This window comes from Typopeltis vanoorti, chromosome 22 (genome assembly GCF_054136105.1).
Source record: "Typopeltis vanoorti isolate ZY-2024b chromosome 22, IOZ_Tvanoo_1.0, whole genome shotgun sequence".
NCBI lineage: Eukaryota > Metazoa > Arthropoda > Arachnida > Uropygi > Thelyphonidae > Typopeltis > Typopeltis vanoorti.
Genome location: NC_143570.1, coordinates 40,623,864 through 40,637,428, shown reverse-complemented (window position 1 = coordinate 40,637,428; position 13,565 = coordinate 40,623,864). Strand labels below are relative to the sequence as shown.

At 38.7% G+C, this 13,565-nt stretch overlaps 1 protein-coding gene across 1 annotated transcript in view; it reads left to right on the top strand.

Moving 5' to 3' along the window:
* Positions 1-13,565, top strand: part of LOC150094345 (proto-oncogene tyrosine-protein kinase ROS-like) — a 719,271-nt gene that overhangs the window by 466,975 nt on the left and 238,731 nt on the right. The window lies entirely within an intron of this gene.

The following is a 13,565-nucleotide window of genomic DNA, read 5'->3' as shown; positions in this document are numbered from 1 at the left end:
TACTGGTTTAAGCCAATAAGAATACAATTCGGTCAGCTAAACCCCAAATTGCCAGCTCATCCTCTTTCATTCAGTATCCAGGTAGATATCCAACAGGGTCCACTACGAGAAGGTGAGGATTGGACATTAGGTCAGAAGCCCTAGTCGGTTCTCCGCATTTCTTTAAAGGCTATGTGGAGGTCTCCTCTCAGTTATACAGCTTTGAACCTTAAGCACCCACAACAGAACATTAGTCAAAAAAATTCTATCTCAAACCCCCAAAACAAATAAACAGAAGAATAAATAAACAAAGAAATAAAGGAGCAGTGATTCTCTCATATATACAATCAATCACAGATAAAATAGCAAGGTTGCTTTTCTAAAAAAATCTAAACATTGCTTCCTTCCCAATCAACAAAATCTCCGGTCATCTGAAACCTCCTAAACTACCACATCCCATTCTTAAAAAACCAGGTGTCTACAAGGTCATTTGCAGTTGTGAGCTACACTGCATATGACAAACTAGCAGATCTGGGGAGATACGTGGATTGGAACACATCAAGGATATTGAGAACGAAAGAAGTACAAATGAGGGCTGTCACCATACGAGGTGGTATCAAAAAGTTTTGAGACTAGTTTTGTAACACGCCAACAGATGGCAACACAAGGCTGCACTCACAGTCATGGGGAGCACCGACCTTCATAAGTCAGTGTGCCAAAAGACATCATCCTGTGTACATTGGGAACTGTGCAACTGGTGCTATTCTGACCACGTGCGTTACCACGTCTGTAATTTCATCATGGACAGCAAGTTAGAACAAAGAGCGAACATGAAATTCTGCATGAAACTGGGCAAAAATCTGCAACAGAGACGACCCTGAGATGAAGCAACAGTCTTCACAGTGGAAGAGCCCATCATCTCCATGACCGAAAAAGGTGAGGCAGGTCCGCAGCTCGACCAAGTGCCTGCTCATCGTCTTTTTCGACATTCGCGGCATTGTATATCGAGAATTCATCCCAGGGGCCAAGACCATCAATAGCGAGTTCTACTGCCAGGTTTTAAGGTGTCTAGGGAGGACATTCGATGAAAGCGACTGGATCTGTGGTGCGTGAAACATTGGATGCTCCACGATGACAATGCACCCTGTCACTGAGCTCTCCTCACACGTAAGTTTCTCACCGGAAACAACACGATCTCACTTCCACACCCACCCTACTCGCCAGATTTGGTTCCTGTGAACTTCACCCTTTCCCGAAGATGAAGATCCAGCTCAATGGTCGCCGTTTTGACACCATTGCAGAGATCCAGTGCGAATCACAGAAGATTCTCAACATGCTTCGAAAAGAAGACTTCCAAGACACATTCCAGAAGTGGCAGGAACGCTGGGACCATGTATTGCTATGCAAGGGGACTATTTTGAAGGTGATAGTATGTAAATGTAGATAAATAATGTAATTTCTTGCAAACAGAGCTAGTCTTTTTTTTGATTCCACCTCGTGTACAACAACAGATGCAAAACTGTTAGTAGAATGGCAACGAGAAATACTCCACTTTGATTACTGCTTTTACTCAAGAACATTCAAAGAGTCAGCTGAAATGATGAAGCAGCCTCTACAATGTAACAAATAAAAAAAAAAAAAGAGATAATTTTATATAAAATCTGGTCCTCCTTAATTCATCACAAAACACTTCTATCTAATAGCAGTATATAGCAGCCCACGAGCCAGCATAATAATGAATGCACACTTTCCATTATTTAAGTATTTTCAAATATTCTTCACTAGAAACGTTAACTGTTATTATTTTGCTTATAGTTTTTTAATTTATTTGTGCTATTTCCTGATGAAGTAAAACACAGTTTTTTCATGAAACTAGCCAAATTAAAACATAATTTCTTTTTTGACTTCTTTGTGAGTGGCTTAATACCAGAAAATAGTGATTCTGATGTATCCTTTCTCCATGAACACTACACAACGAGAAACCTTTCAGAGGCCTGATATTATTTAGGCTACCTTTGAACTTTCTCTACTGTCTTCTCATTCCTGCAGAACCTAGGCAAACAATATCTGGCAAATCTAGCCCAGATGTATCAAAAGTTTACAGACAGGAAAAATAATTTCCATAGTCCTTCATGTGAGTGTATTCTTCAGCATTATCTGCTGAGATGACTTCATTAATGCGGATCCTAAACTTCAGCCTCTCTGATGTCTCTCCTGGATGTTTAGCATTATTATTATTATTATGGGTATCTCCATGGAGTCAGTAGACTCATTGCGGGAGACTCAAACTAGCAAAACAATATCTGTCATATCTCTTCTTGAATTCATTTACAGATGAAGAACTCACAACTAAATCAGGCAATGAATTTCACTCATTCACCACCCTCCAGGCAAAAAACCTTGTTCTCACACCCTTGTTAACCACACTCTTCTTTAATTTCCAAGGATGACCTCTTGTTCTTCCATCACTATCACACAGCTGAAACATTTCCCCTGCATCCCTCTTCTTCGCCTATCAACCAATCTCTGTAATCCACAAGCTCTCAATCTGTCAATGTAGGGGGCATTTTTTATATCACTCACCAACTTGGTCACTCTTCTCTGAACCCTCTCCACAGCATCCTCATCTCAAAGGAATCCAGGTGACTAAACCTGAACACAGTGATCCAAATGTGGAAGTATCAATGCTTTATAAAGGGGAATAATAACCTCTTTATCACTGGATGTCAGTGTGTTCCTCAACAACCAAGTAATCCTATGTGCAATCTTGGACAACACCCTTAAATCCCTAGCCTCATCAATCTCTTGGAGTACTGTTCCATCAACGTAGTACACAGCTGGTAATCTTTTAATCCCAAAATCCATCTTTACACTTTCCCACATTGAACTGACATCCATTACCTTTTGCCCATTCTACTAGCTTATTTAAATCATCCTGCAAACTTTCAACATCAGCTTGATTTTTTATTGTGCTACCTAACTTTGCATCATCTGCAAACAACTGAATATCTGGATATCTGGTTTACTGGATGTCAGTAAAGCTGTGGGACTGGATGGTATTTCACCACAAGTTTTGAGAGAATGTGCTATGGAACTGACAGTGCCTTTGACCTGGCTTTTCAGTGAAAGTCTGGCTGCTGGAAAGGTGCCCATGGAATGGAAGGAAGGTAAGATAGTGCCATTGCATAAGGGCAGTAGCAGACTGGAAGTGTCTAATTATAGACCAGTTTGTGTGTCATTCAGTAGTTAGTAAGATCTTGGAGAAAGTAGTGAAGGACCTTATACAGCATTGGGCAGATGAGGGTAATGTTATCTGTGAGAGTCAACATGGATTTGTGAAGGGGCACTCTTGTTTTAGCAATATGCTAGCCTTTTATGATAAAGTTACAAGAGCATTAGATGAGGGAAAGGCATATACTGCCATTTTCTTAGACTTAGCAAAGGCATCTGACAGGGTGCCACATGATAAGCTGATATTTAAGTTGCAGCACATGGGTCTAGATGTCAGATTGGTCAACTGGGTTCAGGATTTGCTGTTCGATAGGTATCAGAGAGTTGTGTATGGTGAGGCAGTTTCAAGCAAGCAGAGGGTTACAAGTGGGATCCCACAGGGCTCAGTACTGGGACCTATATTGTTTAATCTTTATATCATTGTCAGTGGATTGCAAGGGGATATTCAGTTGTTTGCAGATGATGCAAAGTGGAAGGATTATTAGTAATAGTGTAGATGCGGTAGCCCTGCAAGAGGATTTGAATAAGCTAGATAGATGGGCAAATGAATGGAGGTCTCGGTTTAATGCAACAAAATGTAAGGTCTTCAGGTTTGGGAAACATCGATGGGACAATTCCATAAACTAATTATTAGTTATGTATGACCAACGTATAAGCCTTGCTACTAGAACTACTAGAATTACTCTATGGAAGGAGTTATACTGGAGGAAGTAGGGGAGACAAGCGATCTGGGGTTGATGATTGATAGGAAAACATGAAATTTAGGGGACATATTGCAAAGGTGGCGAAGGTAACACAGAGGATTGCTACAATAATGAGAAGGACACTGACCTGCAGAGATGAAAGGGTTATCATTCCATTGTATAAATCTCTGATCGGACCACACTTAGACTATTGTTCTCAGATTTGGTCCCCAGGATATGAAGGGGATAAATTAACTGTGGAAAGGGTACAAAGGCAGATAACAAAGATGGTTTCAGGACTGTACTATGTTAGTTATGAGGATTGGCTGAGGGAATGTGGACTGCAGAGTTTGGTGGATAGAGGAAGGAGAGGTGATATGATTGAGACTTTTAAACTGTTGAGAGGTGGTTACAGGGTTGACACTGGGGAATTCTTTCGCTTGGTTGAACAGCGGGAAGGAGTGATGACAAGAGGCCATCCCTGGAAGTTACGAAAGGAAATTGTGAGCAAGAAAGTGAGGAGTGTGGTTGAGCCATGGAATACATTGCCCGATGGAGGTGAGAGCAAGATTGGTCAATGAGTTCAAGGAGTGGTATGATAGACTTTGTGTTTCTTAGAGGGGGGGGGACCTCCCTTCGATGAGTCTTGATAGACTTTGTGTTTCTTAGGAAGGACCTCCCACAATGAGTATTTTGACTCCATGGAGGCCTGAATAATAATAATAATTATAATAATCTCCCTTTAAGCCATTTCCTATATCATTTATATACAAATTAAACAACAATGGCCCATGCACAGAGCCCTGAGGCACACCACTGGTCACCTGCCTCATCCTGGACTCGGCTCCTCCATACACCACCTTCTGGTATCTCTTCCTGAGCATTCTTCTATCCATATCACCAATTTAGTATCCATTCCCATCTGCTCCAATTTGTGTAACAGTGTTCCATGGGGGTATCCTGTCAAAAGCCTTAGCAAAATCCAGAAATACCACTGTGTAGCCAGTTCCTTTGTCTAACTCAGATGTCATTCTATGATAAAAAGTTAATAGATTGCTAAGGCAGGATCTGCCTTGAACAAAACTATGTTGGCCTCTATAGAGTATTATATCATGATCCACCCAATCTTGAATTTTGTCTTTAACCAACTTTTCCAATACTTTTAAAACTACTCCTGAGATGGTGATTATTCTGTAATTAACTACTGCAGTTTTAGAGCCACCTTTATGCAAAGGAACCACTTTGCCTGACTTCCACTTCCTAGGGACCATACCATAGTTTAAACTTAAGTTAAATATCCAAGAAAGAGGGGGTTGAAAATTCCTTTGCACATTTATGCAACACCCGTGCTGATATTCTATCTAAATCTACAGCAGTGTTTGCATTTAAATTTTGCAATATATTAAATACCTCTGATTTCTTAACTTCAGTTCTCACATTAGTTATTGCTACAGGTGCAGAGATATCCTCACTTGGGTGATAGACTTTTGAAAAATGATCACTCAGTAACTCGACTATTACATCTGATTTTGTCACCTCAATACCATCAGCACCCACTAAAGTTATCCTTCCGAAGTCATTCTTCCTTTTACTTGCCACATAGCGGAAGAACTCTTTGGGATTACCTTGATCTCATTGGCTAAGGTGTTCTCATAATCTGATTTAGCTTTTCTTACTGTGCTGGTAACCTTCCTAGCTTGAGCCTTGTGCTGCTCATGGGTGTACTGATCACATTTCTCCTTGTACATTGTCCATAACATTTTCTTTTTTTTTCAGATCAAGCTTGATACTACTGCTCATCCATCTAACACCTACCTTGTTTGTCTTCCTGACCATGTGGACACAATCTGATATTGCTTTCCTCAGATACCTGCTGATTTTATTCCATGCACTTCTAACATCTTAACCCTGCAATATGTTCTGCCATGGCTGCACTCTCGTTCCAAAGCTTGTTATAATTGCCTAACCTATAGTTCCGTATATACCCCTTCTTAACAGAAAAATCATCATAGAAGAACAAATGATTTGGTTGGGAAAGGAGAATGTGAGAATGGAGTCAGGATATTGTTGATGAGAATAAAAAATAATAGTATAGTAAAAATGCAGTCAGGTTTTTTTTGCTTAGGTATGACAGTGAGGTGTTTGAGATGATGACCAGAAATCATGAATAGTATGTTTACAAAGTATTTGGGAAGAAAGAAATTCAGTAAACGAGTGTAGCTTGTGAACATGTAGAATGAATTTGATGGATGAATGGAATTATATAAGAATGATCAATTGAATTTAAATAGTTTTGGCATGAATTGAGTCAACTGGAAATGTTATTTCTGGAAGGGAGAATAATAACTGCAGTGAACAGATGATCTGAGAAAATAAGAGATGATCTGTGAAAGAATGCTTGTGAATGGAGAGGAGATTGAGGAAACTGGAATTCAAGACTGAAAGGGAAATATGAGAATCAGGGTGGACAGGGAGACACTGTGTGAAAAGGGTGTAGATAAGGTGGCACTGCATGAGATGAGTGAATGCTAGAAGCAGTAGTGAATGTGTGAGGAGACAATAAAGGAATGGGATGGCTTGGGATGCAAGGGGAGCATTTGAATCTGGAGAAAATTATAGGAAAGTTGATGGCAGAGAGAAATGGCCAAATGGGTGGAAGAGGTGAATCTGAAAAGTAGGGTCAGTAGAACTTGTTAAAGACCAAGAAATGATGCTTATTTAGGAATACTGGGAGTATCTGAATTAAGGGAACCAAAGTTATTGTATTGACAGAGATTATTCACCCAAAATTTCTCAGAATAAGTAAGAAATTATTGAATGAGGATGGTATCCTGATAAGAATAGAGTGAGTGGTGGTATAATGTTTTTCATAAATAGATAAGGCAGGAAAGGAAAGAAGGAGGGTGCTGTTTATTATAGCAGAGTAGTTTTGTCATTCATTGTGGAGATGCAAGAGGGAAATAATGGCAGCAGTATGTTTTGAAGTAGAGGTATATAAATTAGAATATTCCTATAGACCTGGCAATGTGAACTGACAAGAAAACGTAGGCAAATTAACCTTGAAAATAAGAAAAGAATGGTCATTATGGATGATTTTAATTATGGTTTTTCAGTCATGTGTGAAACTTCCTCCAGTTGGTGATAGTGATAATGAAGTGATTACCTAGGTGATGGATAACCACATGAGGAATTCTGTGAGGTACAGATATATCAGGGGCGAATGCTGGTCTTGAAATTCATGCTTACTCTTATTATCATTCAGGGAATGAGAGGTGTGATTGAAGTCTGATTAGCGGAATAATGAATTACTGACCATTTAAAACTATATATTTAGAAATGTATGTACATTTAATCATACAAATACAACACTTATTTTACAAATGATATTCAATATTTTTCAATTTAGCTACTTGAATACAAATTCTACCCTATGGTTCTTCTTTATGAACTGGTCAATAACATCGTCATTAAAAGTTGGTTATAACTTAATTTTCCCAAGCAACGCTATGACAAAAATGAATCAAAAAGAAGGGCTATGATGGCAAACGATTCAATGCGTAGGCTATGTAGAAGGAATGGATGTGAGTTTTTGGATGTGTGGAGTGAGTTTGAGGGAAGATTGGAATTGTATAAGAGGGATGGCCTACACCCGAATTCGTTTGGTATCAGGAGTCTGGAAAAACTATTAACTAGTATGAGACCTAACACAGAGAGTCAGGGAAATTATAAAGGGAGGAATGATGTCAATGTGAGTGTAAGAGTGAAAATGGTATATAACTGTGTTAATGATGGGAATGCAATTTGTCATGGGAATGTTGACAAGGTGAGAATGATTTTGGATTTGTGTTTGTCCGTTTGGACCAATCATATGTGTGCAAAGATGCTACATGTGTAAAGCATTAGAGAAGAATAGAGATCTGCAAGTTGTCCAATTGGGTCAGGCAGACTGCAAACAAGGGTATACTAAAGAACACGAAGGTAGATTATTATGCCTGTACATGAATGTTAGGAGTATCAGAAACAAAGGGGTAGAGTTTGTTGCCTTAGTTAATATATTGCAACCTCAGATTGTAGGAATTAGTGAGACCTGGCTATCAGAATCAGACCTATTAACTGGTATCGCGTGTCATGGGTACAGTATTTTTAGGAAGGATAGAGTGGATAGGAGAGGAGGGGACATGCTACTAATGACATTGGATGACTTAAATCCAGTTAGAGTTGAGACCTATGAATGTAGTAATAGTACTAATAGTATTTCACGTGGCAGTGAGTTTGAAGCCATCTGGTGTGAGGTGGAATCTAATAAGACAAATTACACAGTGGGGTGTTGTTACAGACCTGGTGGATCGGTTGCTGGTGATGAAGAAATTCATCACCAAATAGAAAAGGTGAGCGTGAAAAGAGTAATCATAATGGGAGACTTTAATTATACAAATATTGATTGGGTAGCAGTAGAATTTCATGAGAAGAAAGGAAATGCATTTATTGAGCTGCTGAGGAACAACTTCCTCATGCAGCATGTGACAGAAGGAACTCGAGGTCAAAGAGTGCTAGATTTGATTATAATGTCAGAGGGCATTTCAGTTAAAGACGTAACTATTCTGCCTCCAGTTGGTGACAGTGATTATGCAGTACTCAGTTGGGAAGTGACTAAGTTTATGAATGTTCCATTCAGAAAAGGTTACATGTTGAACTACAAAGCAGGAAATTATGACCAACTGAGGAGTATACTGAGTTCAGTGGAATGGAATCGGTTGCTGGATGGAAAGGATATCGACAGTGTATGGGAAGCATTTAAACAATATTTAAATGATATGATATCAGAATGTGTCCCTAGAGTTCGAAGAATAAATAGAGTAGGAGTCAAATGATGTGTAATCTTATTAAGCAAGAGATTCATAAGAAAAGGACGATGTGGAAGGAATACCGTTTTTTTAAGGATGACGTCCGTTATGAACGTTATAAGCAGCAGGCTAGAATAGTCACAACTGTTGTATGGAAGGCAAAGTCTGATTATGAAAAGAAACTGGCTCTGCTTTCGAAAGACAACCCACAAGAATTCTATCGATATGCTGCAAGTAAAAGAAAGAAAGAATGAATATGAAAGAATAACGCTTCTAAATCCAGATGGAGTGAGGGTTACTGATGCAAAAGAGGTTGTTCAGTTAATGAGTGCCCATTTCATTAAAAGCTATCAACCTAGTGACGCAGGTGTGTGAGGCCAAGGTATTAGAGCTGTTGCACAAACTGAATAATAATTCAGCAATAGGGACTGATGGAATATCAGCATGTGTGCTAAAAGAGTATTCAGCTGAATTGATCATTCCTTTGACCAAGATGTTTAATGAGTCTCAGAACAGGGAAGATTCCATAGGAATGGAAGGAATGCATGGTAATTCCATTGCATTAGGGTGGTGCAAAAAAACCGATGTATCAAACTATCGACCAATTAGTATCTCAGGAGTGGTGGTGAAAAATTAGTTAGGGGCTGCATTCAGAAATCGGTTGACAGTGAATCTCTACTTTGCAATGAACAACATGGGTTTACTAACGGAAGGTCATGTTTTAGCAACTTGCTCACATTCTATGACAATGTTACCATTGAACTAGACAAGGGGAATGGATACGCCATGATACTTTTGGATTTTGCTAAGGGTTTTGACAGAATACAACATGACAGACTGCTGCATAAATTGGAGAAAATGGGTTTGGGTTATACAACATTAGCATGGATAAGAGGATGGCTGACTGACAGATATCAAAAAGTGGTATACGGGGGATCTGAGTCTGCAAGGTTTAAGGTAACAAGTGGTGTACCACAAGGATCAGTGCTTGGTCCACTGTTATTCAATCTGTACATTAATGATATGGGAAGGATTTGACAAGTGACAGTTATTTGCTGATGATGCAAAGATAGGCAGGGTAATCATGAATGCTGCTGATATGCAGTCCTTGAAGAATGATTTGAATAAGCTGGAATTGTGGGCATGAGAAAATGGCTATCAGTTCAATGACTTTACAATGTAAATGTAAAGTCATTCACTTCGGCATGATTACCTATCCAATGTCATATTATATTGGTGGGATTAGGCTTGAAGAAACTGATGAGGCTAGGGATCTTGGAGTGTTAATAGATAGGAAGTTGAAGTTCAGGGGCCATGTGGCAAAGATTGCAAATACAACTCAAAAGATAATTGCAATACACAAACACATGTAAAGATAAGGATGCTATTTTGCCTCTTTACAAGGCCTTGATAAGACCTCACTTGGACTATTGTGCTCAGGTCTGGTCTCCTGGTTTCTGATGTGATTCTGATATATTGGAGAGATTACAAAGGTGAGTGTTAAAAATGATGTCGGGATTGTGAAATACTGATTATGAAGACAGGTTGAGAATTTGTAGATTGCAAACGCTAGCAAATAGGAGAAAGAGGAGTGATATGATGAAAGGGTCATACAAGATTTCATTTGATGGGATTTTTCAATTTATGGAGGGTGGGGAAAGGACGAGAGGTCATCCTTGGAAGCTGAGAATGAATGCTGCCAAGAAGGGTGTAAGGGCCAGATTTTTCTCTCTGAGAGTGGTGCATGATTGGAATGGATTGTCATTGGATGTTGTGATTTCTAGCAGTGTGAATGAATTCATGAATAAGTATGATAGTTGGTGTGTGTAGTATGTGGCCTCCCTCGATGAGTCTCTGACTCCCTGGAGGTCTCTCTTAATAATAATAATAATAACACGCACACTTGTAAAGGCTGGCTAAAGCTCTCTGGCTAGAGCTACTTTCACTGCATATGGCCTGTGTTTAAGATGACGTGAAGGGAGGGGAAATGGCTATGCACGCACATGAAATCACAGTGCTGTAGCAAGGACCTGGAAGCTCACACAATCGAGCAAGCCAATGTAGCTTTGACTAGACGAGCAAGCATCGGACTTTAATACACAATGCAAAGCTCAATTATTGCTGCATAAGCTTAAGACGTCTTCTGACTACAAAAATAAAAGCCTAAATGGAATGCTTATAAATGCATGCATTTATTAACAAATAAATATTACTTCTTTCTCAAGTAATGAGCTTGCGCAGCAAGCATGGAGAATTTGCCCCTGAGATATATGTGGAACTATAAGGTTGGCGATATAAAAAGCTTAAGCAGCTAGAGCCAAATCTTAGAATGAGGAATTGGGATGAAAAGAAATCAGTGTTACTTTGGTATTATTTGAAAATTATCTAGCAGAAGCAGTGTTGGAATGTATTCCAATGATCATGAGATTAAATAAGGTAGGTGTTAAATAGATGAATGAAGAAGTTAATATGCAATCTGGAAGAAGACATTCTGGAAACAGCATAAGATAAGCTTAATAGTCAGTTGCATGAGGGATGCAGAGAGTAGAAAGACTTATCATTTGGTAAGGATAGCAAAACAGCAGTGTGAATAGCAGTTAGCTAATGAGACAAAAAAATCTCAGAATTATTTTGATGTTTAGTTAGTAGAAAAAAGAATGATTAATGCGCAATTCACGAAGGTATTTCATCTTCATTGGTGTGACATTATGCAGAGCTTGAGTGCAGAATTTTCTTACTACCTTAATGTTAATAAGGTAATAAGACTTGATGATATATCACTATGTTTTGAAGGAATGTTCTAGATGTTAACTGCCTTTAAGTAACATTTAACACATCTCACAATGGTCCTAGATCCAAAGCAGTCAAAAGAGGACAATACTGTTCCACTTATTAAAGGTGTTATGACTGGGACTATGAATTACATTCCAACCTGTGTGTCTGGAGTTGTGGTTGAAGCGTTGAAGAAGTTAGTAAGGGCCAGGATCTAGAACTGAGTTGTAACAGGAGTATTCTCTTTGGTAGACAGCATAGGTTTGCTAAGGAACAATCATGAATTTACCATTGTTGTACATTGATAAATTCATTTATGTACAACAGCAAAGTGGTGAGTGATCAGATAAGAGCGATGCATGTAAGTGGTATATTTAAATTTTACAGATGCCTGTGATAGATTGCTACATAATAAGTTGGTAATTAAACTGGAATGAATGGGATCAGATACTAGATTACCAATGTTGAATAGGTAATTTTCTCTTGTGGGTATTAAGGAGTTGCATAATACTTTTAATTTAAATAATAATTTAAATTAAAAAATAACTTGCAAAACATTATGCTGTTCATTTTAAAATCAGTACATACCAAAATTGTGACACCTATAAATCATGTTGTATTGAAATCTTTATAAATATTTTATACAGTACTGACCATTTTACAACACCTCCTTATCTTTTTACAATTTAGCCATTGTATGGTATTTTTTGAAACATGGGTATACACATAGGCAATGCCACATATATTTGCTCTCTCTCTCTCTCCACCCTCAGTGATGTGTTTGAACACACGCACACGATAATACCTATTATCATGTATATTAAAATAAACATAATTTGCAGTGACATTCACACCATCATCCAACTCAATAATATTGCCAGCCTGGTTGGCTGAGTGGTTAGCGTATCTGCTCTCCAGCCAAAAGGCTGCAGGTTCGAATCCCACCATGGGCATGGATGTTTGTGAATGTCTGTGAAAATACTAGTGGTGGTGGCCAGTAGATGACGTTGGTGTAGATGATAGTAGTTGCGGTTTGCTGTAGTTGATGGATTGAGTGGTGGAGATGGAGAGCTGTGGAGTGAGTGCCCTCTCTCGATGTTTTTGCCGGCCTGGTTGGCCGAGTGGATAGCACATCCACTCTCCAGCCAAAAGGCTGCGGGTTCAAATCCTGCTGTGGGCATGGATATTTGTGATTGTCTGTGGAATTTCCAGTGGTGGTCAGCAGTAGATGCCATTGGTGTGGTTAGTTGGTGATTGAATGGTGGAGATGGAGTTGTAGAGCAGGTGCCCTCCCTTGAGGAGTCCTTGGCCTCAAGGGAGGAGTCCAAGGTAAAGTAAATACAAGTAAATACAATTTACAGTACCTGGTGGACAGGAGGATGGGTGGGAGGTTGAATATGATTGAGACATGTAAATTGGTAAGGGGTTTACCAGGTTAATTTTGAAAAGGTTTTTAGAATAGAGTGAGACAGGGTGCGAAAAAAAAAGACTATCCCTGGAAGCTGGAGGATGGGAATGTGTGAGCTGGAGAGATTGTAGAGAGTGATGGAATGCATTATCTGAGAATGCATTCCATCACTCTCCACAATGCATTTAAACATGTGAATGCATTTAAGCATGGTGTTATGTTGATGATGATGTTAATCATTATCAACAACAAACACTAAATTTCAGTATTTTCTCAATTTTCACTATATAACTCAATCTGAGTCTTTTAATTAGGTTAAGAAACAGATAATTATACAAAAATTTATTGTAATAAGATGAGTTATATGACATCTGAGCTCTCAAAATCCAGCCTTTTGAACAATTAAAATTCATATGTTCAACTACTTTACTAATCATTCATATGAAAATCGGTTGTTAGAATATCTGCTATTTTCAGTTTTATCTCTTACTTTGAATGCTGAACATAACATGTAGTTATTGCAAACAACTGACACCCACCCACCAACCAAGAGTAGATGTCATGTCAATCATGCAGTGCAGCAGTATTCAGATATCAATATCCATTTAATGACCATTTTTAAAACCAGTAATAATTTTATTTTTATTT